This window comes from Syngnathus leptorhynchus, chromosome 14 (assembly GCF_054491065.1).
Source record: "Syngnathus leptorhynchus isolate UIUO chromosome 14, UIUO_Slep, whole genome shotgun sequence".
Lineage (NCBI taxonomy): Eukaryota > Metazoa > Chordata > Actinopteri > Syngnathiformes > Syngnathidae > Syngnathus > Syngnathus leptorhynchus.
The window spans coordinates 670440-694184 of NC_141208.1; the positions used below are offsets into that span (position 1 = coordinate 670440).

Consider the following 23745-nt stretch of genomic DNA (forward strand, 5'->3'; position numbering starts at 1 on the left):
TTTATGAATCCAGCCTCTGACGACAAATATTGACTGACTTCTAATGATGGGATTTGACTGATAATTCTGCCGAGCTGAGCGCTCTTGGAATTATCCGGCAAGGCCACACCGGTGCGGATCAATGAGGCGGGCCTCAATGTCAAAAGAATACACCGGAACAAAACAAGACGCTTGTGCTGAAGTACGTCCTGCGGAGGCGAGCGCGGGAACCCGCTGACTGCCGTTCTTTCCGACGGCAAATGTGAATACAAATTAGCGTGTTATTGAGAACGCTAAGAAAAACATCATCCCACAAGTCCATTATGTTAATTGGAATTGCAGGGAGGGAGGGCTGATAAATGAACGGCCGATGTATGAATGCCGCCTCGGCCAATGAGACAACAACTGGCCCTTTTACCGTTCTGGTGACCTTGTAATTAATCAGACAGGGGGCAGGGAAAAATGTCGAGTCAGGAAATTTGCAGAGGGAAAGAAAGAACAAAGACCACTTGTCTCAAAAGGTTTGATGAAGAAATAGCACATGGACAATCAGGCCTGAAAGTCCTATCACAGTATCAATTGATTGGAGACATTTTCAAGAATAATTAAGAATAAACAGGTCATTTCTGAATGGGTTATATAACGTGACTGACATTTGTTTGGCAAATTGATGATTTTTCCACATTCTTTCACTAACCCATCAGAGCCGCTCAAAAGTATAGATTTGATGTCTGGGTAAGCGAGCCTGTGGCTCGGAATGTTCCCGCATAAAAGCTGAAGAGTCGACTCTTGATATATCCTAAGGGTTATTTAGTTTGCATATTTCCGTCTCGAAATTAACAACATAAAAACATTGCACTACAACATTTGCATCTCTACAATTCTGATTTACTGTTGCAGTTATATCAATTAATGAGGTGGCTTACTGCGACCTCCAGAATAGTAATGGGGGGAACACAGGAGTTCTATCAAATTGGGCTTTTTTTTTCCCGCTTGCTGCTCTTATCGTTGCCCTTAAGTGATGGTAGCCATTATTCAATGACGATTCGAGATTTATTTTGGAAACGCTAAAGATTTATTTCTGTGCCACAAAAAGTAAAATACAGCATTACTTTCTGGCAGAGTCATATTTCAAAGGTGGGAAATGCATTCAAGCACAATCTGATGCCTTACAGGAATTTATAATCAGCTGTGCAACACTGGCCATTGATCGATGGGGAACTGGGGGGAGCTTTAGTATATAATTCAACCAATGGATCCGACAGTGCCATGTTTGCATATTCCACTTATTATCTCGGGATGCCAAAGCGAATTTTTCTTCTTACTCACAAACGCATTAGCGCAAACCGGAAAACCCAAGCGAGTTGTCTCGTGAAAATAATCATCAGAACTCAGTTGGAGCCATAATAAAAGATTGACTCGTCACAAATGGCAGGTGTCCAAATATGGTCTCCGGAATGATCAACTGTCCGCCCGTGAAACTGCTTCGTCAGCGCATGCTTTTATTTATCGCAAGGCTCTTTAAGAGTTTGGGAAGATGTCATTGCGGTCGCTCATTTGTTTTTGTGAAGTATTCGAGGTAGTTTTTCATGAGCAGGATGTCAGACTTTGATGAGGATGGCTGATGTCCCAGCACTTTATGAGATGACAATCCAATTGACCCCAAAGCCAAGTTCCCACAGCTAACGCCTTCTGCCTTTGTGTGGTCCAGCAACTTTCGAGCTCTTTTTTTTTTGGGGTTCTTTTTCCCAGCAGAACAACTATAATACACGTTGCTTCCCCGGTGTACTGGCACAGTCGGGGAAAGTCCAACCGCCTGCACAAAAGGCCATCCAAAGCACCCTCCAGGATTGTTGAACACGACCATCTGGTCCTCAAACACGCCAGAGGTCACAATTGGGATAGATTTCAACAAAGGTCCGAGGGAGACAATCAAGTGAAATGGAAAAATAGTAGGATGTCGAAACGTTGTCGCAAATGGTCTCGTTTGTCCCTCCCACCGACCGACCGTGTACTTGCTGTTATCGTTGGTGTGGCGCTTAACGGATCAGACGATGGAGGCCTAACTTTATGACAATGGGAGCTTTTGGCTAGCGTTGAAAAGACTCATTTTCTCTCTCTCGCTGTGCCACTTCCATTCTGCCGATGATGGCTGGCTGGCTGGCTGGCTGGCCGGCTGGCCGGCCGGCTGGCTGGCTGACCGGTCGGTTGGCCGGCTGGTCGGCCAGCATGGAAAGAAAGGAAGCCACTCATTTTGGTGAATGTGCTCCTTTTCTGCCCAGTTGCACATTGCATATGCCAGTCCGTCCGCAGAGATTACAAGTGCTTTTATGAACAGGGTTCATAAATTCATCCCAGGGTGTGCTATAAATGTATTGCATTTATCCTGCCTGTTGGTTTTACGTTCTTGTTTTACGTTGAATTGTGTGCTAGATACATGTTAGGCCTTTCATCATTTGGGATGAACTAGAAGCCGTCTTCATTACCAGAAGTAAACTGGACTGCATTTCCAACTTAAGCCGCTTCACTTTGGAAGTTGTTTTAAATCCTTTTTTCCGCTTAGTCAGACACCCAACAAATTTCAAGAGGCGTCACACGACAAGACCCTTTTTACACATGATCGGGCATCTATGCCGACAGCTATCCCCATTGTTAGTGTTGTGAATGACTGAAGCAAGTAAATGTCCCTAAATGTTCCGTCGCGCAAAAGCCGCAAACAGAAAACAAATGTTCAACATCCCTGCAGTTAAGAACAGCAGGAGGGCGAAAGAATTGCGACCGCTCTTCTCATTTATCACAGCGAGACCTGTGTTGGCACTTTTTCGGTGGCTGATCTCATTTGAGGATGAGGCATTCGGAGAAGCCAGATGTCAGGCCAACATTTAGCCACATCAGCTAAAAATGGCCTCGCTAGTTAAATAGACGTCATTAAAACCATTAAATTGGTGGTACTGCTTAAATATTATTTCCACGTTTTTGTTTTTTTTCCCCAAAGGTCGTTTCTACCTGCCACTCGTACAACTCTGCTATAAAGTCTTGCAGGTGTAGCCAAGAGCGATTGACATTTCCAACACACCTCCTGTGAACTCAGCTTCAGGCTAAAATATTAGCTTGAGAATTGCAAGGTTGAAACAAGCGCGCGCACACTTTCTGGCGCCCAACATGGCGAGCGAGGCAGGCTGACAAAACGGGGCTGCTCAGGTGAAATGATTTAGCCGCTTGAACAGGAGGATATGGCTCTGAGAGGCGCTATTTTTCACACACAGGTGACAGCATCTCCAAAAATGTCAGCCAGACAAGGCAGATAGCGAGTGGAGCTCATTTTCTACCTCTGCATCCAGCTGTACTTTGCTGTGGGGGTTTTTTTTTTCTTACCTGCATCGCTCTAATAAAACGTCTGGCAAAAAAAATATTGCCGGCCGAGCCCCGTCATAAACCTGGGAGTTACTCGCATGCCACCGTGCAAATTTAACGGCACTTGTCTCCAAATATAATGCCGCTTTAAATTCGAAGGGCATCAACTGGGTCGGCCGTCGTTTCCTATGACCCACGCCCGGCGGAAATCATTGAGCAAAAGTCAAAGTGCAGATTTTGTACGGCAGCAAATTTCCTTTCTGTCACTGCTCTGAACTCTCTCCATTAGACCTCCGGTGCGCGTTGCTTTACGACCAGTGGGCAGCCCAAATGAGGTCTCAGATCTGGCGTTAACAGCACCAGTAAATGTCGCAGCTGCAATCAACACCTGCTGGCAGACGGGATGATGGGAAAGCTGCCGCCGCCGAGCCAGTTGGAGTGCCCGCCGGCTCGGCACCATCTGATATGTTCAATGATTTGGCCGACATGATGACAACAGATCCTCATTTACATTCATGTGATTGAGATCCTCTTCTGTTTTCGGCGTCCCTTTTGGAAGCGCTTGTTACTCACTTCACAGATGGCGGGGATGAGCCCGGACCGTTACTGTTCAAAAGTGGCAAATGTGGAAGGAAGGAAGGAAGGAAGGAAGGAAGGAAGGAAGGAAGGAAGGAAGGAAGGAAGGAAGGAAGGAAGGAAGGAAGGAAGGAAGGAAGGAAGGAAGGAAGGAAGGAAGGAAGGAAGGAAGGAAGGAAGGAAGGAAGGAAGGAAGGAAGGAAGGAAGGAAGGAAAGACTTGAACGTGGTGATGCAATGGAGATTTCAGGGCCCTATCTGTCTCGTGTCTAGTATCTATCCAGTAGATCTAGTATTTATCTCGTATCGATCCCGTATTTATACAGTATCTATCCGGTAGCTATCCAGTATCTGTCTAGTATCTATCTAGCTTGTGGTGTGGCACGGTGGCTAAAGACTAGTGACCTGCTTCGTGACCTTTTGAGTGGCTCTCCTCGTGCAACATCCGCCGCTTCCAACCGGCAGTGCCCTGGGCTGATGACACCTGTTTCTATGGCAACACTATCAACAGGGGACCAGGTTGGGGTCAGCAAGTGTCTGGAATTCTCTGCCTTCCTATCTTCTTTGCATTTAGCTCAAGGTGTACCTGGCCATCCCAGAACATTTTCTTCAGCTTGTAGATTTTCTCACTTCTGTCTCAAGCAGGCACCAGTCCCAACGAACTCTTTAAGCTCCGCTGACTGTGATGTGAGAAACCAGATGCGTTCGGACAGAGCTGAACGGATTTTGAGCTCATTCGGCAGCCAGGCAAGGCGACTTAACTTTTAGTTCAGCAAATGCAAATATGTTTTCAATTCACCCAATTACCATAAGAATGAAATGACCACATTTCATAATGGCTTTAGTCTACAGCCCCATAATCAAAAAGAAGTTGATTATAAGACCTAAAATTAAAAAGACGCATGCAGGATTTGTTCAACTGGAACTCATTGGAAAGAGTTGGCAAATTAACACAATTGGGCCTAATTAAGTCATGAATGCAGCAACGCAAGGAATTTTGGATTATTGGAGAATGCACAGTGCCTTAATTAAAAATAAGGACTTGGCCGCTTATCCGCAACTGCACAAAACATGAACGAAATAAACAAATTGACGGGGAGTCGCAGTAGTCGCCGTGTTCATGGGGGAAGGAAGGTGGCGTGACGCCAGTTTTCACAACAGCAGTAAATCAATCCTCATCTGCCGGTGACACTCGGGATGGGCGAGCCAAGTGCATCACGTGCGCAAAAGTGCGCGGCATAAATTTGGAGATGCTTATGGAGGTGTCAATTAGACTGTGGCTTTTTCTCAACGAGGAATTGGATGTTGCGGCCCGGCCTAACCCGGTTTAATCCCGCTCCCGGCGGCCTTCTGCTTTGCTGGCGACAATGCTAATTGTGTTCAGAGAGCCACCTGCCCGTGCGGCTCCACCTGGGCAAGGGTTGCCAGGTCAAAACCCAAATGATTTGGCGCACTCTGCTCAACTTGATTTTATTCCGAAAATAGGAAGTAGACCGTCAAACAAAGGCTGAGAAAAGAACTGTAAAAAGCTATGACAGGCAATTATCATTTGAAAAGTCAGAGGGAGTGAAATTGCTCCACATATTTGATCTGTCATTTTCTATGGACAGAAAAGACAATTGGAGACCACTTAAAAGATGCTACATGAACAATTACAAATTGGAAACAAACAATATCCCAAAGTAAACACCGTCAAACGCCAGGAAGGACACATCAAGGGGGCTCGACTAAATGTCTTCGCAACGGAGATGCGGATAATTAGCCACGCATTACGCCAATGTCCTGCCATCTCCATCAGTGTGAAGAGAAGACAAAGTTGTTGTGGTGACACCACTGCCCCGCAGCCCGATGTCTGTCCAATAAAAACACAACACTGACATTCCCTGAGGACCAACACACACACACACACACACACACACTCAAGAGATTATTGATCTCTGTCACATCAATCAATAGACTGGAAACTAGCCTCTAAGCAAGGCAAAATTAGAACATTGATGGTTTGTTAGTCCATGCAGACAATGCTGACAGCTGGCACACACACACACACACACACACACAAATTGACCGATACAAAGCCACAAACAAGGAGTTCTTGTCTTTTTTTTTTTTTTTTTTAATGATGTCTGGCACCGGACTGTTTGCGTCCAGACAAGTTCCTGGCAGAGAAGACAGTGGTGGCTGTCTGACAGCACCACAACAGAAAGTGAGAGCGGAGCATGGCAACAAGCAAACATTCAGGCCCAAAGGAATAAACCTTGTGAACCTTACCATTTGCGCCGCAGGCTGAAAGCAGGACGAGATTGTAAAATATCAGTGAATGGAGCCAGCCGTTTTGAGCCCAAAACAATTCTCTAGTCAGACTGAGCGATGCGTCGCCTGTCCGGGCAGAGAAGCCACAGCGCGGATGGAAGAAGGCAGGCGCCGGACGGGGAAGTGCGAGAACCCGAAGACCAACAGAAAAACACTTTTATTGGACGTTGTTGTTTTTTTTCCCATGCCTGCATGGGAGGGAGGGAGGGAGGGAGGGAGGGAGGACAAATTCACAAATAGGGGGGTGAAATTGTCAATGCAGGCTCTTCCATATTCAGCTAATGTCAATTTCAGGCACGGTTGCAACTGGCCTCTTTACGAGCCATGCGTTCCATTTAAATGTTCCAGCAGAAATAACATTTTTCCAATTGGTTTAATGCCGCTTGTGAGGAGAGGGGGAATAAAAATCTATTCAACGAGATTCCATTTTTTCGGAGAATTGAAATGATTGAAGTGTTCAACCTTTCATATTCTCGGTGTCATTTATGTATAAAACGCTTTGGTCAAGAAGTGACAGCCACCTTCCTCGTGGTGCTTTTTTTTTTTTTCCCACCTCCCACTGCACCACTAATTAGAGGTGAGGTGTAGAGAATAAGTAAGAAGAACCTTGCTTCATTGTATTCAAAGTGATTATTTTAGTCTCTCAGCATGGCGTCCTTTTGTTTTTGTTCAAGCTGCGCAATTGTGCCGACCACTGACAACGCAAACATTCAAAGCGGGCGGCTGCCTCAAATGAGGCTTAAAGGAGCAAAATCGCAGTATCGGAGCTTATCTAGAAGAACACAGCGCTCTTTTTGGTTTCGCACATAACTGCAGCTGCTTGGAACACAAATGAATATTGCGTGGCATTGCAGTGGAATCTGAAACAGAAATATTCATTGGGCATTTTCTGCTGAATTATTTGTGAGGGACAAATACAAGCATTTCTAAATCATCCAAATTCACACAGTGCTCCAACTTTTATGATATTCTCTATAATTCCGGATTTGACATTGTTATGATGAAGACTATTTCTACTTCACTCACTTTTGAGTGTATAAATGCCGGCAATATGTATTGATGCCAAAAGATTTCATCCCAAGTAAAATTCAGAATTCAAGATTACGGCACCCAAAAAAAGAAGCACACAAGATTACCATAAATAATCAACCGCGTCTACTTTTTGATGACATGCATCAAAGCAATGATAATCTCTGAAAATGACGCCAGTCAACAATGCACGGAACATCAATGAGTCAAACCACCACTGGCGATTTAAGTGGAATCGACTTCTTCTCATTTCCCAAATTACCCGTATCTGACTGGCACACCGCTGCAGGGGCAACAGGAAGAGTGGCGTTCATCTGCACGCACACGAGCACGCACACGAGCACGCACACGAGCACGCACACGAGCACGCACACACACGAGCACGCACACACACGAGCGCACTCCATTTCCCCATTTCTCTGCGGGGAATCAATGACGTCTGCTTCATTATTGGGCCAATTTAATCAGCGACAGCAGTACTTACTGCCATGTGACCTAGTAGCTGTCAGGAAGTCATTGGCCTTCCATCGGAAGAGTAAGAGCTCATGGCTTGTTCAAGGTTAGGGGGAGAAATGGGGAAAAGTCTTGAAAAGTCGTCATTATTTTCCATTGATCGTCAGAAGGTTTCTCAATGTGACAACTAAGTGACATCATTTCTTTTCACGGCAAGCCCCGTTGATAAATATGGAAACAAAGCGATTTGTCGACGATCACGATCATAAACAAACTGCGGGCAACTGCCAACGCAACTTGTGCGTTGCACGTTTTCCCTCTTTATAGTCCATTCCATTTACAAAGCACTCAAATGATTCTATTGTAGCACAAAGGAAAAATTGGCTGGGGAGCCGATGGTTGGTTCCCCATCACTCTTTCACAAAGCAAAGGTGAGCGAAGGGATTCGGAAGAGAAACTTAGAGGAACCTCTGATGGATATGTTCAACAATAGCGAACATTTTCCACCGACCACAGAATGGTAAGTAGCTTGACATTTTCTCTTTTGAAAGAGAAGGTCACTGCAACGCAAAGATGGAAACTAGTCATTAGTGTCTTTATTAAAAGCTAAAAGTCAAGACTGACTGACTGACTGACTGACTGACTGACTGACTGACTGACTGACTGACTGACTGACTGACTGACTGACTGACTGACTGACTGACTGACTGACTGACTGACTGACTGACTGACTGACTGACTGACTGACTGACTGACTGACTGACGTGAGCATTCTTCTCTGTTTAAAGATGATTTCTAAATCTTAACATCACTCTTCATTCATTTCTCTTTGTAATCTTCTGATTTGTTTCTGCTAGAAATACAAAGGGAAAAAAAAAAAAGGATTGTTTCTCCAAAAGCGCTTCCCTGTATCTCAACATACAAATATGAACCTCTTTTCACAGCAAAATTATCACAAAGTCAATAGTCACCAATGCAATAAATGCAATTCCGTGTTCGAGTCGTGCCGTCCATTCAATTTCAAGTTGGTCAATATCAAGGTCAGATAGGATATGGACCGACAGAGGTGGCTGGCGTGTGGCAAGAGGAAATGAATTGAGGTCAGATCCTTTCATTGTATTCTACAGCGATAATAACTCATACGTCGCATCCGTGAGGAATGTCATTAAGTTCAACGGAGCCAATTATTGGCTATATCTTGCAAAGCAACCCACAATAGCTCTCTTTTGCATATTAAGTGAAAAGGCTCATCAGAAAAAGAATTTCCCGTAGAAAAGAAAAATAATCAAATGCAAATGGGACAATGGAGGCAGTTCGAATTGCTGCGAGTGTGAGCGACAGACATGTCGACTTTATGACGCCATCGGAGGGAATTGGACGGAAGATGAAAGGACCACCAGCTGGCATTAGGTTAGGGGCTGATTCGGTGGGTCTTTGCACCACCCCTGCTTCCATTCCAAAAATTCTTTCAAATGATCAAAATCATCCTAAAGACGAAAACAACAACCAAGCAATTGGGAATTCAGAGACTGAACGCAAAAGGTCGCTCGCTCGTGAGGTCTTTGGATGATTGCGATAAGACCACATTGATTTGAGCAAGAGAAGAGAAGTAGTGCCCGAAGAAAATATTCCGGAAATACCTTCTACCTACGACACAAATGAAGAAAAGGGTTTTTTGTCAGCTCACTCACACACACACACACAAACACTGACTTGACAGTTTATTAGCCTTCTGAGAGGTTTTTGTAGTTGACACTTTGAGAGGTTCATTAGTCGAAGGCGAGACAGCCCGCAGTGAGATTTTTCATTTGAAAATTCATATAGAATCCTTTCTTTTTTTTTAGGACATATATTGAACCTTTCATTCATTCTATAAGAGCATTAAAACATGTATATTCACCTTTTTTTTTTTTTTTTGTCTGGGCATGTTTGCTATTTTATTTATTCACCCGCTTCTAAAGGTGACATCAAGGCAAAATGTTCCGATAATCAAAATGATGCGGCGATGGAGGCTCGGACTGAAAAGCCTCACGTAATCCCAAGCCGGCGGAGTGGAGTATCAAACGGCATCCGCCGGCGCACCGCTGTCCGGTTATTGTATAAACAGAACCAAAGCATATTCACCCGCCGGCTAAATGCCTCGCTCGGGACCTGTGAATGTGAACATCCTTCACAGATGACCTGGAGGGGGCCTGAACTTTCTGCTCTCTACTTCACAGTAGGAGAGACTTTGAGGTCATTTGAAAGGCCTTCCTTCCTAGCTTCCTTCCTCATCGGACGGACGCAATCACACATTTCAACTCCAAGCGCGTGGTTTCACCCACTGAGGGATTTATGCTGCACGGTAAACAACTCCAAAAAGCTCACATCTGAAGAAGCCTTAGAAGGATAGGGAAGACCTTTACAGACTATTTCTCAGCCCAGTTGCTCAGGTGGATAGGAAAATCGAAAGCAGGATGAGAGAGGGAGGATGTTGCGTGGAGTGGCAGCGGGAGAAGACAAGCAGGGAGGAAAGGAACACCAGAAATGTTATGCGCCACTTAAAGTGGAAGGACTCCAGTTTGGATTCGAGCGACTTGCCTTAATGAGGACCATTAACGCTGCTTGCCCAGATTCCCTAAACGCCGGGGAGGACGGGAAGATGGCGGCTAAAAATAAAACATCTCAAGCAAATCCCAGATTCATGAGGCGGGCGCTTGTATTGAGGGGGGGGGAGGTCATTTCACAGGCCGGCACCAGACAGTAATGCAACAGTACAACCTGGGCCCAGCCTGGAAATTGGAAAAAGGAATGCGCCTACAACGGGGCCTTGACTTGACAGTCCTTCCAAATGATTGTTTCCCATTAAAATGAATGGGAATGTCATCCATCCGTTCCAGAAAAAAAATGGGATGTCATTTTTTATACGAAAACCAGCACTTAGCCACATCCCCATTAGACATTGTTCAAATCACTTTCACTATCCGTTCTTTTGATCATTTCAGAAAGCTACGCTAATATTTACACCTATAAGAATAGCTTTTAGACTAGTGCATCCTATTGCGAATCATTTTTCTGTACCTTGACTTCCACTTGAAAGAATCTATCTGCGGAGAGTGCAATGGATTGACTCACATCCACAATATGGTACAGCACGGGCGGGCCATTTGCCTCAAAGGAAAAATCTCAACTGTCAAACTCTGCTCTTCTCCGCATATTTCTTTTTTCAAACAGCCAGTTCACATTTGAAGATCCTCCAAGGCTTTCTTTCCTCTCTTCACTCAATGTTCAGGCCCAGCTTCCCGCAACAGCCAAGCAACACTGCCGTCCCTCCCGCTTGTGTGATTCACCGGCAGTCCAAGTATAGTCCACATTTGTCAAATTTACAGCATTCGGCCAAACAAGGCAATCGCTGGCCTGTGCATACTGCAAAGCCACTCTTCCTTTCAGTTCTTTTGTCAGCCTGTAAATTGCTTTTCTTTCTCTAGTGGTAAAAAGAGAACTCCTGAGAGCGCTGCGACGACGAGACCAGTATCATGGCTACGTTCGTCCTTGCTGCGCTAAAAGTGCTCAAAAGAGTTGTGTACTTTAGGGAATGGCTCGCTATAAACAGCACAAAAATACAAGTATTGTGTTCAATTCAACAACATGGACGTTGGAAGTTCAATTAGCCGGTCGGTGAACCAGCTACTATTTTCTTAATAAGCACCCGGGGAAACGGAATTTATCGTTTGGGCAACATCAGAGAGCGTGGCCCGCCCATGTTTTCCGGTTTCTTAACGCTGAATAAATCTCAAGAGCATCTGATGGAGGATGCTAATGAAAGCCAGCCAGGTCGACATTTCACGGTCTCCCTCAGGGGAAGTCACGACGGCGGCATAGTCAGCGCAATTAACACGCGAGGAAAGGAAACGCAGCCGTTTTCCGGAATTTGCGTCAATTATAAATGACCGTCCGAAAAGCACAGCAGTCGTGTTCAGTTCCCCGCAACCTGGCAGATATGATTTGAAAACAGTGGACAAAAAGGTGCGGCGGCGGCGGCGGCGGCGGCCCAGCGTGCAAAGGTGAACAAAAGCCACCTTTGCCAGCCGCAATTTACGGCAATACTTTGCATTTGGGATTCAAGCACTCTGCTGAGGCTCTCACAGGCTGACAACCAACCCTAGCAACAAACTAACTCTTGAGCTTTCATTGCAGCCATTTTAATAACACAGCGGAAGCCATCGAGTAAAACCTAATCCTTTGTGAAACAATAATTTCTTTGTCAAGTGGATATTCCAAGTTAAATTCACAGCTCCAGGCAACCATCGAAGAAAACTCGCAGATCCATCACGGTTCAAAGGCAACACTCTAGCGAGTGGGAGTAATGGTGAAAAGAATCTTTGGGAACTGAAGTGCGCTGACTCATAATGGAAGGCGAGCGGAGCAATGTTCACTGTTGAGTTTGACTGATGCCACTCTTCACATTTGGACTCATCACAGCTGACTTGAGAGCATTTACAATTCATCATACTCGAGATTTTTGGGGGTGTGTTATTATCAAATAGCACAACAGTTGGCTTCTAGCTACTGCTCTTCTTTGTTGGTTTTTCTGGCTTCCTGGACCCCTCACGGGTTACTTTGTGAAAATCTGGGTTTGTTTAGGACACTTTGGACCGTCGGCGTGCCTGTGTTGCTTCAACGGCTTTGGAAAGCCAGTATGTGTGCGGAATTCATGACGCCATTTGAGAATGAAGCGGCAGCGACCAACAAATTCCCTACTCAAAGGAAAATCCAAGAGAGAAAGGTAGCTCAGACTTCACGTCTGAGGTGGATGATGCCACCGTCACACGGGAGGCCAGAAACAAAACTCTGCCAGCCAGACACACTGCCATGCATCCCAACAAGATCAAATGGGGAAGAAAAGGATAGTGACAGAAATCCACTTCTGGTGATTCTTTACAAAAGAAACGGAACTTGTGGGCTTTTTGTGCAGTGAGACTCGCAATTTTCCCATCATCCTCAGGGTTGCACATCAGCGCCACATCCCGATGTGTCTGGCTTTTCGTTGACAAATGAAAGCAACTCGATAGATGGCAATAACCTTCACACGCAGGACGGTGCGGAGGGGAGACGGCGGGATTTGCGGGAGGGACACACGCAGATGGATGGCGAGGAATATCCGGCACGGCGGGGCGTTTACAAATTGGACAATGGGATGGATGTTCGGATGTTCACTCGCTAATTAGCGTGAGAAATGGCGCACGCGCCGGCAGAAATTAAAAAAAGTGTTTTTCCTAACGAGTTGGGGCATTTGGAACTTTGCTCTCTTGCTAAGCATTTCATCATCTGAGAATGGTGCTGAAAGGTGCTGAAGGATGGAAGGACCAATTTGCTCAGGTAATAACTCAAGTGGAGTTTGCATCATGCGTTCTGCTATCAAGATTGCCTTGTTATTTTGGCCTCACACGGAAGAATTCGCCAGATCTGAGTTTGAATCAATGGTTTTTCTATGATCGCATCATTCACGATACAACTTTGAAGCGCTTTGTTCACCAGTTGTATTACAAATAAAGATAGGCTTAGTTTGGATTGATAAGGACCAGGCTGTTTATTATCGTGGCTTTAGCTTGCCCCATCTTGCCATCTGTACTGAGCTTGCCCTCTATTTGACTATTTTGGTGAATGGACACGGTCATAATATTAGAACCACCTTCCAGCAACAAAATGGAATGTCGTACCTAACCCTTTCCACGCCACGCCACAGCAATCAACGTAATACCTCACGATACGAAATTGTAAAGTGACACCGAGGTAAGCCCCGAGAGCATTCGATCCAGACTGCCGAGCAATCCCAAAAGCAAACTGCAATAAATCACAGCCCAAACATATGAAAATTGTCATTACGTGATGACTTGAGGCTTTTTCATGAAAATAAAGGCAATGGACGTAAACCAGAAAGCTTTCATTTCTCCTCCCCTGCTTAAACCCACACGAGGGGACGACGCAACTTCACACAAGTTCACTCACCTGCTCCGATGCGACTGGCGATTTCGAGCCGCCGTCCGTCCGTCCTCGCTCTGGCTTCACGCAAGTCCCGGCTGGTTGGCTGGCTGGCTGGCTGGCTGGCTGGCTGGCTGTCCGTTTTCCAGCCGCCTGCGGTTTGTGGTGCTGATGGTGGTGGTGGCTGCTTGCGCTGGGCTCAGATGTGCTCTCTCCTCTCATCCGCTCAGCTGCAGTGGAGAATGTGAGGATGAGACGAGCGAGCTGCTCCACTTGCCGGGAAGCTGAAACGCCCCCCCACCTTTTTCTCTCTCTCTTTCTCTCTCGCTCAGGCTGTCAGACGCTCACTTCCATTTACCTCTTCACTCTGTCACTCCCTCCCGCTGAGGCCGACTGATGGATGCAAGCTCCCCATCTTATTTTCTCCCCTTCTCCATTGAATTCTCAGGTACTTTCTCCATCCCTCTTCATCAATGCGCAGCACCGGTCGGTGTCACAGAGAGTGCAGCCTCTAGTGGCGGTCTTCTCTCCGTGCTTGCTCACGCTCCAAAATTGGGCCTGGATCCAGGAGAAAACACAAACAAACAAGCAAGCAAATAAATAAATCGTTATTTTAAAAAAAACAGAAACCGATATATTGTGTTATTCTAACCAGGCCACTAATATAAGATAGCTAGATAGCAACTGTTGAAAAGTAGAATTCAATCATTATCTCCAATGATACGCTAGGAATGTCCTGTCAGGACCCCCAAAAAATTGAACCCAAGACCTTTCATGACATGCCGTGATCACACAAAGTGGAAAAGAAAAGTGTCATTTGAAAGTATAGTGGATGGAATTTCAACGAGATTTGATTTCGTCTTTGGACAAGATCCAAAGGGCAGTTCTATTTGAAAACATCATCCAAAAGAGAGTAGCGAGCTGTTGCTTAAGCCTCAGCGAGGTGAGGCGAGGTGAGTCACGCTCCTCAACAGAAGATAGATCCTAAAGAGTGTGGGTTGGGTGTTCTGTTCCGAGCGCTGAGGAACTGGCCTAAATAGACAAGAGATGCAGCGGGCGCCATTCCACACATTGAAAGAGGAAACCTGACGCTTGCGCTCACACTTGCGGCTCCAGCGGGGATAGACGGATAGGCAAATGATTTGCTTCCTCACAAACTACACAGATCCTACGCTCTTACGTGTCATGAAGGGAGAAGTATTTGCCAGAAGGTTTGATTCCTTATTTTGCCAAAAGCACATCACCGACCGACACCTGGGAAGTGTTTTCAATTGAAATGGTGGGAGCTACAAATAGTTTCCTTGAGGTTGCTTTGCCTGGTTTTTTTCCTCAAGCGATACACATCATTCTCAAGCTCATTGCGCAATTTGCCTTTTGTTTACCTCTCACCGACAACCAGTCACGAGGAAAGGAACGCATTTGCAATAATGTCGCCGTGAAGTGGAGCATTTTGCGAAAATGTGATGCCTTGGAAATGATTTCAATCACGACACTCTCTTATCGCTGTGCCCTTAACTGCTCCCAATTGTCTTCATATGGCTTTTGTCAAACAGGGCTTAACACTGTTTTTATTTACCAACATGCCATGCACAACCTAACAATGGTTCTTATCAAAGACTAGCCTATCTTGGGCTCGGTCGGGGAGCTCGCCTTTTGCTAGCTATGGAAGAAAAGGGAAAAAGGTCACATCCTACATCAATACAGCCACTGAATAATAATGCAGCTGTTCAGTCTGCTAAGATCGTTCCATCGCAGCCCAACAATAGGAGTAGATGAAGACCTGGGTTGCTCGTAATGTGCACGCAAGGGCAAAAAAAAACATTTGGCGTTACCCCTCACGTGACAAGAGCGTGCAAGTGCATGTGTGTGCAAGTGCATGTGTGTGATTGTGTGTGATGATGATGATGATGATGATGATGATGATGATGATGATGATGATGATGATGATGATGATGATGATGTGTGCGTGCGTGCACACGAGTCTCCAAAGGATCACGGATGCTGACAGGGGATAAAGCCTCCCCGCTCTCCCTCCAATCAATACAGCTTTTCCCTTCACACTGCAATTCTGTCACAACAAGTAAACCGAGGAATTGACTCAAAGTGGAGAGGCAAAGTTACCAAAATAAATCAAGACAGAGGGTGGCAAATGAACTAGCAGGCTTGGGGGGAAAGTGTACCTACTGTCAATCTTGATGCCCTTTTAGAACCCCAAAAAGGATTATTCATTAGTAGTTGGGGAAAAATAACAGGCAACTGAAATTGGGATGATCCATTCCAGTAATACTTCCTAAGGTTTGACACGAGACACTATTGCCCTGTTATTTTTATTGGACGCTCCGGTTCATTATATATCAAATTAAGATAGGATTGAGTTCTATTGTGCTTATCAAAAGAAAAAAAAAAATCATCTTTAGAGGTGGGCAATAGAATTTCCATTCAGTTCAATAGGAAAGGATGATTTGAGATGTGAATGTTTTCAGTTACATACAGAAAACAAGATGGAAAATGTAATTATTGTTTGCACGCATACGTCTTTGTGCTTCCATTCAAGAGTGAGCCAAGCCGTGAGAGCCGAGCCGTGAGAGCCGAGCCGTGAGAGCCGAGCCGTGAGCGCTGAGCGCGCTTCCTCTCGGCCGGCGCTCGCTTCCACTGTGTTTTTCTTCACATCCACAAATGTTGACGGCCAGAGGGGTTCTCTCACAAAAGCCATCTTGATTCTTGCCCGGAGTTGTCTTTTTTGTTGTGTTGGCACACAGAAGGAGAAAGTGGAGAACACAGCAAAGGGGAAAAAGGTGATATCGAGCAAAAATTGAAAACATGTCACCTCTTCCCAATCTGAGGCCAGGTCGTGACGGGCAGTGGAAATGATCGATCAAAGCTGATAATCACGAGAGCAAGAACAGGAGCTGCTGATATCATTTGAAGAGTCAAAGCTCAGCCGTGTCTTTTGGACTTGAAATGTTGCATTTATTTTCCTCAACTTTATGAGATTTGGTAGCAACAAGAAAACACTGACAGTTTTTAATATTGTGAAAAGAATACGGGCTCGTATTCAGGCGCTGAATTCCGCTCCGAGCCACTGTCGACATGCGCTGTTTAGAGTCCGGATTCCGATACCGATCACGTGGATTGGCCGCACGCTCTCAAAATTCTCACACGGCACCGTGATTGTGTGCTTTGGCTCGTGCCTGTGTCAGTCTTAACTAAAGAAGGGTGGGGGAGAGGGCTGCAAATTTAAAATAATAAATAATGAAATCAATACAAAATAATCAAATGTACGTATATACATAGGGATAAAAATAATACAATAATCTATCTTGTCCACCAAGTGGTGTTTATGAAAGAAGCTTTATAAGAAGAATCAAATGTGAATGAAATATCGATTGCGAGCGAGCGAGTTCCTTACATGAATAATCATGACGTTGCCTTTAATGCGGCAGCATATGGCAGTGTGCCTTTGGAGCTCAGCTGAGGCCAATTCATTCCCTCCCTCCCTCCCTCCCAGTAGTGTCTGTGCTAATCAATAGCTTCTCAATTTCCAGACACGCGTGCTGTGAGCTGTGTGCCCTGCTGACACCTCCCGCCCGAGAATAACAAGAAAAAGACGGAAGGCAAATGGGCGCTCATTTCTCCCACCGTGGCTCAGCCAGGTCAAGGTGAGGATTCAACAGGAGGAAGAAAATGAAGGGAAATCAGAAAAAGGACGCTTCACACCATCGTGTCCAAATTAGCCATCAGCGTAAATTTCAAAAAAGGCAGCTACCTACGTGTGTGACCTTTGCTGGATACCTTGTCATAGCTTTGTCCTTGCTTACTAGCAGCGATTCATCCCTCACGCCAGCTATTGGACACGTCTATCTGTATTTATGGAGAGAGAGAGAGAGAGAGCGACCATCTATCGGAAGGGTCAATCCGCTCGGAACAAAACAAACACACGCGTTTCATCATAAGCAAGAGGAGCTAGATACATAGCAGTAGATGGTGCTCCCTCTTTTCATCATTGGGCTTTTTAGTGTCCATAAGATGCATTCGCCCATCGCATCCAAATAACACCATTGATTGGATATGGCTTTCAAAAGAGTCTGACAGGTGGTGACACTGAATGATGGGCTCACTGTGCAGGTGACAGCACACAACTTTTTGCAATAGTTCTTGCGTATCATCAGGCAATTAGCTCCGAGGTGTCTTTTCAATCTCGCGTTCAAATCCAAAGGAGGTCTGCTTGCGCAAATAGCACAATTGCACGTCCTCTCACACACACACACAAAGAGCAACAACACGGACAACAGCAGCAGCAGCAACGCGATTAGAATCTGATTTCACAGAATGACTCTGACTCCCAGCGATGATGACACAAGTGCTGATGTCTCTTGATAGAGAGAGCACAGTAATTAGATGTGAAGACTTGAAAACAATCATCCTTGTCGTGGATACAAACATTTGTGATGAATATGCTGTTCAATTTTGTGACGTCTACTTGAATGTTGTTTTAGTCTTTACCCATGTATTCTTATTTTTTTGATGTGGGCTTTAAATCTATTTTTGAAGAACTCAATCTGCATCCTTTTTTTTCTATCTTCATTCAAAATAAACATTGCAAATAAATGCTAGTTTTAATGGACAGTGAGAAAAGAAAATGGCTCTCCTTCCAAACATCGCAAACAGACTGGTGATAACAATTAACTACAAATAAAAAATACATTTGAAAAAAAGCTCTCAGCGGGAGTGTTGCACAAAACAATCATTTGGGGCTTAAATGGCATGGGCATGAAATGGAAAGCGGAAAAAATGAAGAAAACGGCGTAGAAAAGATTGATTCTTTGTTTTCCCGGCCTTCTAGGCTTTGGTGATTAGAAAAGAAAAAAAAAACTGGGGTATCAGTAGGTTAGGAATCCTTCCCTGCTAAAAATAGATGAAATGACAAAAAGGGAAGCCATCCAAAATAGGTGTCTGGGAACACCAACAGGCGTTTGCCAGGCGTTTCCATAGATCAAAATACCGGAGCCGCTTTTGATGGGTCGCTCGCTCGCTCGCTCACTCTCTTTCTCCCATCTCGTGCTAATTAAACACTGTACACGTTTTTGATGACTAACCTATTTGTCCATGAGATGCAATTATAATCATTCAATTCACATACGTGCTTCTTTGGAAACTCAATTCCTCATTCGTTCTTTGAGCTTTTCCAGCGCACACATAAACAGCCCAAAAATCCCAAGCACTTGACCACTTGCTGTCAACCAATGGCCAAATATGACACTCCTGCCTACGAAAAATGAGCTTTGAGGCCATTCCCGAGGCAAGTCGGAGAAAACGGACCATGTGGAGAGGAAACGTGTGACGTGAAAAAGATTAGAAAAGATAGTGGGCCAAGAAGGGCCTTTTCTTATCTTGAGGATAACATTTTGCTTCCCTCCTCGGCTTTTAGAATTGAAATTGCAGTGATGCAGCAGTAAGTTGCATTTGTGCAAGTAGCTGGAAGTAAATGGCAACATATTAATTCCCTCCTTTTGTTGCCGTTGCTTTTCGTAGCATCACGACTGCATTTGTGTTTGGCATACGATGATTATTATTATGACACCACGTTCCATTTTGTGGAACCCAGGAGGTCCCCTGGTTCAAATTTTAGAACCACTGATGTAGACTAGTGTCACTAATCCTAAAAAATACAAGCTTCACGCAGCAGTACTCCCGCTTCCAGTTGGACAATTTCATTTGTTTCAACAACTGCTCCTCGGCGTGCAAGCGTGCGTGTTTTAGCAGACCGCCGACCCAGCGTGTCCTTCTATAGGGAATGTGTTTGCCAACGCTAATTAGGAGCAGATGCTATGTGTCGGCAATTTGCAGAATAATGAATTTTCAACCGCGGGGCTGAGTAATTGTGCATTTAGTGAACTCTCCCAATCTGACAGATTTTGCTTCACAAATCATTGATGAGGAGAAATAACCAAGGAACATATTGCGGAATGAGGCTTGAAGAATTGAAATATTTTCCTTTTTAGGCTCAAGAAAGACTTCAAATGCCAGTTGAAGGTTGTCCAAAGCAGTAGCCGCTCTCCTTTTGTGCCAATTTGCTGACAATCACAGTAAAAACATTCAAACATCTGTTCGCCAAGCACTTTCTTCCACCTCTGCTTTGAAGGAACATTTCATTGCTACAACAATGAACACACATTTCCCACCGTGTGGCTTCTGGGAGCTTTAAACTATGGAAAATGTACATTTTTGACTTGTTTGAATACAATAATTGGTTCTCTTGTGTGACTGGCTGGCAAAATTCGGCTAGACTTGTCTCATATTTGGTCTTTTGATGACAAAGCAAAATATTTTCCATCTGCCTCCATGTCCTCTTCAAGTGTCTTTCCCCACAACAGCCCAAAATGTAAAGCTTGCACTTTGCCTTATTGAAAGTGATTACTCCAGGGTCTCCAGCTCACTTGGAAGTCTCCTTCGATGAAATAGTCTGCCAGATAAATACCTACATTGGAAATCACAACTTTTGTTAGCAAATCTCCAGAGTATTAAAAAGCTCTCCAAGTCAACAGAATTTCAAATAGGTTCAATACAATTTAAGGTGCGAGAGCGGGGCAATTTCGACGTCAAAAGTGCAACTGGGAGGAGATTCATTGTGGCTGGGATACATCAGAGCTGCAATCTATAGGCCGTAAAAGACACGCTCAATTATCCTGTCCGCCGTCAGTGTCAAGTTTACACCGACAACAATGTGCCAAACGCTTACGTGGCTGCTGGGCAGGGCAAGTCAAAGGAAATAACATGAGTTATGTGCTGACCTTGTGCTAAAGTCAGCAACTTTCTTTGGCCTCATCACAACCGCTGGGACCCCCTGAAGCACGGAAGTCATCTGGATACAAAGAGCCATTCAACATGAACCATGCTGATTTGCTCGCTGATCATTTTGCCCGCACCGATAACAAGCGCTTAAGCCACAAAATTGATTTTTTGACATTATTAATGCCACAAGTCTAAGCTCACATTAAAGGATGATGGCAAAATGGGTTGATTTCCGGGGAGGGGGGGGGGGGAAATCAAAATCAAAACATCTCTCACACACATACACACATTTTGCCTGGAGTGATATTCGCATTTATTTACACGCGGGGATTTCCCTTTATGAGAGCCTTATAATAAGAACCAGAGAGAGAGTTACAAACATGAGCAATGCCAAGCAAGCTCCAGGCGAAGAGGATGACAACATGTGGGGAGAACAAAATGATCATTTCAATTTCCCCCCCCTTCCTGCTTCCTGAAATGACCTTCACAGTGACGGATGTGAAGCCAGGAAGGTTTTTTGGTATAGGTGGCTCGCTACCAAATGGTTGGACGCACATTTGAAATTGATAGCGTGAAAAAGTGTGTAGCTCCAGATATCATTTCACCCATAGTTACTGTGGCGAGGTTGGAGCGCTTTCAAGTGTTTGTCAAACACTACCCGTGCGTTTCTACGAACTGTATTGCAGAGGATGTCCACTCCGCCCTTGCTTTAATGCTGTCGGAACTTGATGGACTTGCAGTCACATATGCCGTAATGCGCTCCGTGGATCACAGCAGAAATCATGTAAGGTCATCGCTGTGACATCACCAAAAGTAGCAATAAACCTTGGGGAGGGCTTATTTAAAAGTCAAATAGAATCCAGTCATCCTCACATCAGTCCTAACTTCTTAAAACCAGAGCAAATGACAGAATTATGCAGCATGTGAGAATAAAAGTGAAATACAGCCTTGTGATGGTTCCAGCCAAAAGCATTATTTATTTATTTATGGGGGGGAAAATAGCACTCTATAATTTGTATTTAATCAAACAGCCACAACAACATAACAAATACAAAAGAGGCACAACATCATGAAATGGAATCTAAATCATGAAATACTTTGTGAATCATGATTTCATGTTGCTACTCAATACCTGCTGCTAGGAGAGTGGACTACAGTCATGCAAAGAAGAAGAATTTGACAATAATTGTCTTTCTTATATACAGGAAAAGATGCCAACCAAATGAAATGATACTGTCCTGAACCTGCTAGCATGCTTTGTGAATTCACGGTTTTGTTTGGGTTGTTTTCTACAAGCCAACAAGTCCTTTTCATGGTCAAGTGCTGATTCACTTCTTTCCCAATTATTTATCATGCATTACAGTGAATTAAAATTCGGTTTTGTTTCCGACATCACGAGACGTATACACGCTTTGGTTTGATTTAAACGTCAACAATAACTCAGTGTGCGAATATTATGCAAAGATTGCAGAAGCTGTAAGGCGGAACAGATGCAGAGGCTGTGCTGTGAGCATTTCAGTAAACAACAAAATGGTAAGCGAGCAAATGTCATTTGGTCCAGGTGGATTCCTATCTGCTTGCTTGGCTTATGACATTTAAGTCGTTGCCTTCAGCAAATGCAGAAAGCAAAGCAGAAATGCTCTCCTGGTGCTTTCAATTTCCTTGGACAAACTGATCTTTTAACACCATCTCATTATTCTCCAGATAGTCCACGCAATCTTGTTCAAAAATGGCACTTTTTTGGTCTGATATAATTATACAGCAATACTGGAACAAATACTACTGTAGCCTTAGGCAAGGTCGAAGGAATTATTCAAATCAGCAACAAATGTCGACAAAAAAAAAACAAAAAAACTTGCATTTCTGAACACACCATGATAATACAGTGTGCAACTACATTTAGTTTGACTTTACCTCGTGAAAACGTGTGAAGTTTTGAATTCACAACCATAAAATTAACATTCAATTGTGTTGTTCAGATTATAGGTCACAAGGAAGGAAGAAAGGAAGGAAGAAAGGAAGGAAGGAAGGAAGGAAGGAAGGAAGGAAGGAAGGAAGGAAGGAAGGAAGGAAGGAAGGAAGGAAGGAAGGAAGGAAGGAAGGAAGGAAGGAAGGAAGGAAGGAAGGAAGGATGCAGAGAAATCCCACAGGAAGCAACAGCAGCACCCCAATTGAAAAGGTGCTGCATTTGTAGCACACGAGTGACATCTAGCGGTGAATATTGTTTCATCAAATTCCACGAGGGAAAATGAGATCGATCATACATTGCAATTCAGACGAGCAGCTAGCTATGAACTCTGGCCAGCCACTTTGGAGTACTTGCATGTGAGAGCTACTTGCTTGCACATGCTACAAGAACTCTCTAGAACTCAATAGTTGTTGTTTTCTGAAACCAAATCACCAGCAGGCAAATATTCAGCCAACCGCTTGCGACAAAATAAAAAGCTTTCTATCACTTGTCATCCTAAACATGTATGAATAGATCCGCCAAGGAGCTCCAAACTTTTTTTTTTTTTTTATGCCTAATGTGTGGACATGAAAAAGACCTTGGCAATCTGGCTGGCTCTAACTCTAATTTGTCTCAAATAAAATGTGGTTACCTATTTATTTCGTTGGAAACTTAAAAAAAACAAAACATTGTCCACAAATGATTTTGAGCACATGACTTAATTTCCTTCCTTTCCAACAGTTAAGAGCATCAAAGTCCACATTGAAGGCCAATATGCTCCAACACACACAAAAGATTTGTTTGACTCACTTTTAGATGACTTCCGACTTCAATCTCTGTGCCACTTTATTTCCAAGGTCCATTTATGCAATCTGTCTGTAATTGTGAGTTGTGCGTGCACAAGCTTGTAAAATCAAAGTATTTATTGTGATTAAAAAAAAAAAAAAACTGCTGTCATAAATCAAATAAACTAAAGCACAGTTGACAGTTTCGTCATCAAACTTTGACTGAAGCAGCGCACCTGTGCTTCTTTTTCTTCTTTTTTTGTTTTTTCCGGCGTTTGGCAACCTAATGGAGCATTACACCGGCACCACCAGGAGGCGCTGAGAACTTTTGGCCACCGTCACATGCCTTGGAGAGAGCAAATCTGCACGTCGGACCGAACCAAAATATGGATGCTTCCATTGCAACTGTTCAAATGACAATTAAAAGAAGTCACTCCTGTTTCAGTGCCATCCATCTAATGCACTGCAGCACCTCCATGCGGTGAGATGTATTCATTGCACCCCATGTGGTCAGATCATTTTGATCAATAATAAATCATTTATATGCCTTTTTCAT

The 23745-nt window shown here is 44.3% G+C and overlaps 1 protein-coding gene across 1 annotated transcript in view; it reads right to left on the reverse strand.

The window, feature by feature from the left end:
* tnr (tenascin R (restrictin, janusin)) overlaps window positions 1–23492 on the reverse strand; it is a 70406-nt gene extending 46914 nt beyond the window's left edge. Inside the window, exons 1-3 of the mRNA XM_085929773.1 lie at window positions 23215–23492; window positions 14023–14222; window positions 13692–13894 (exon numbers count right to left, since the gene is read on the reverse strand). The gene's annotated coding sequence lies outside the window, so the exon portion shown is untranslated. The remainder of the gene's footprint in view (window positions 1–13691; window positions 13895–14022; window positions 14223–23214) is intronic.
* Between the last annotated feature and the right edge of the window lie 253 nt (window positions 23493–23745).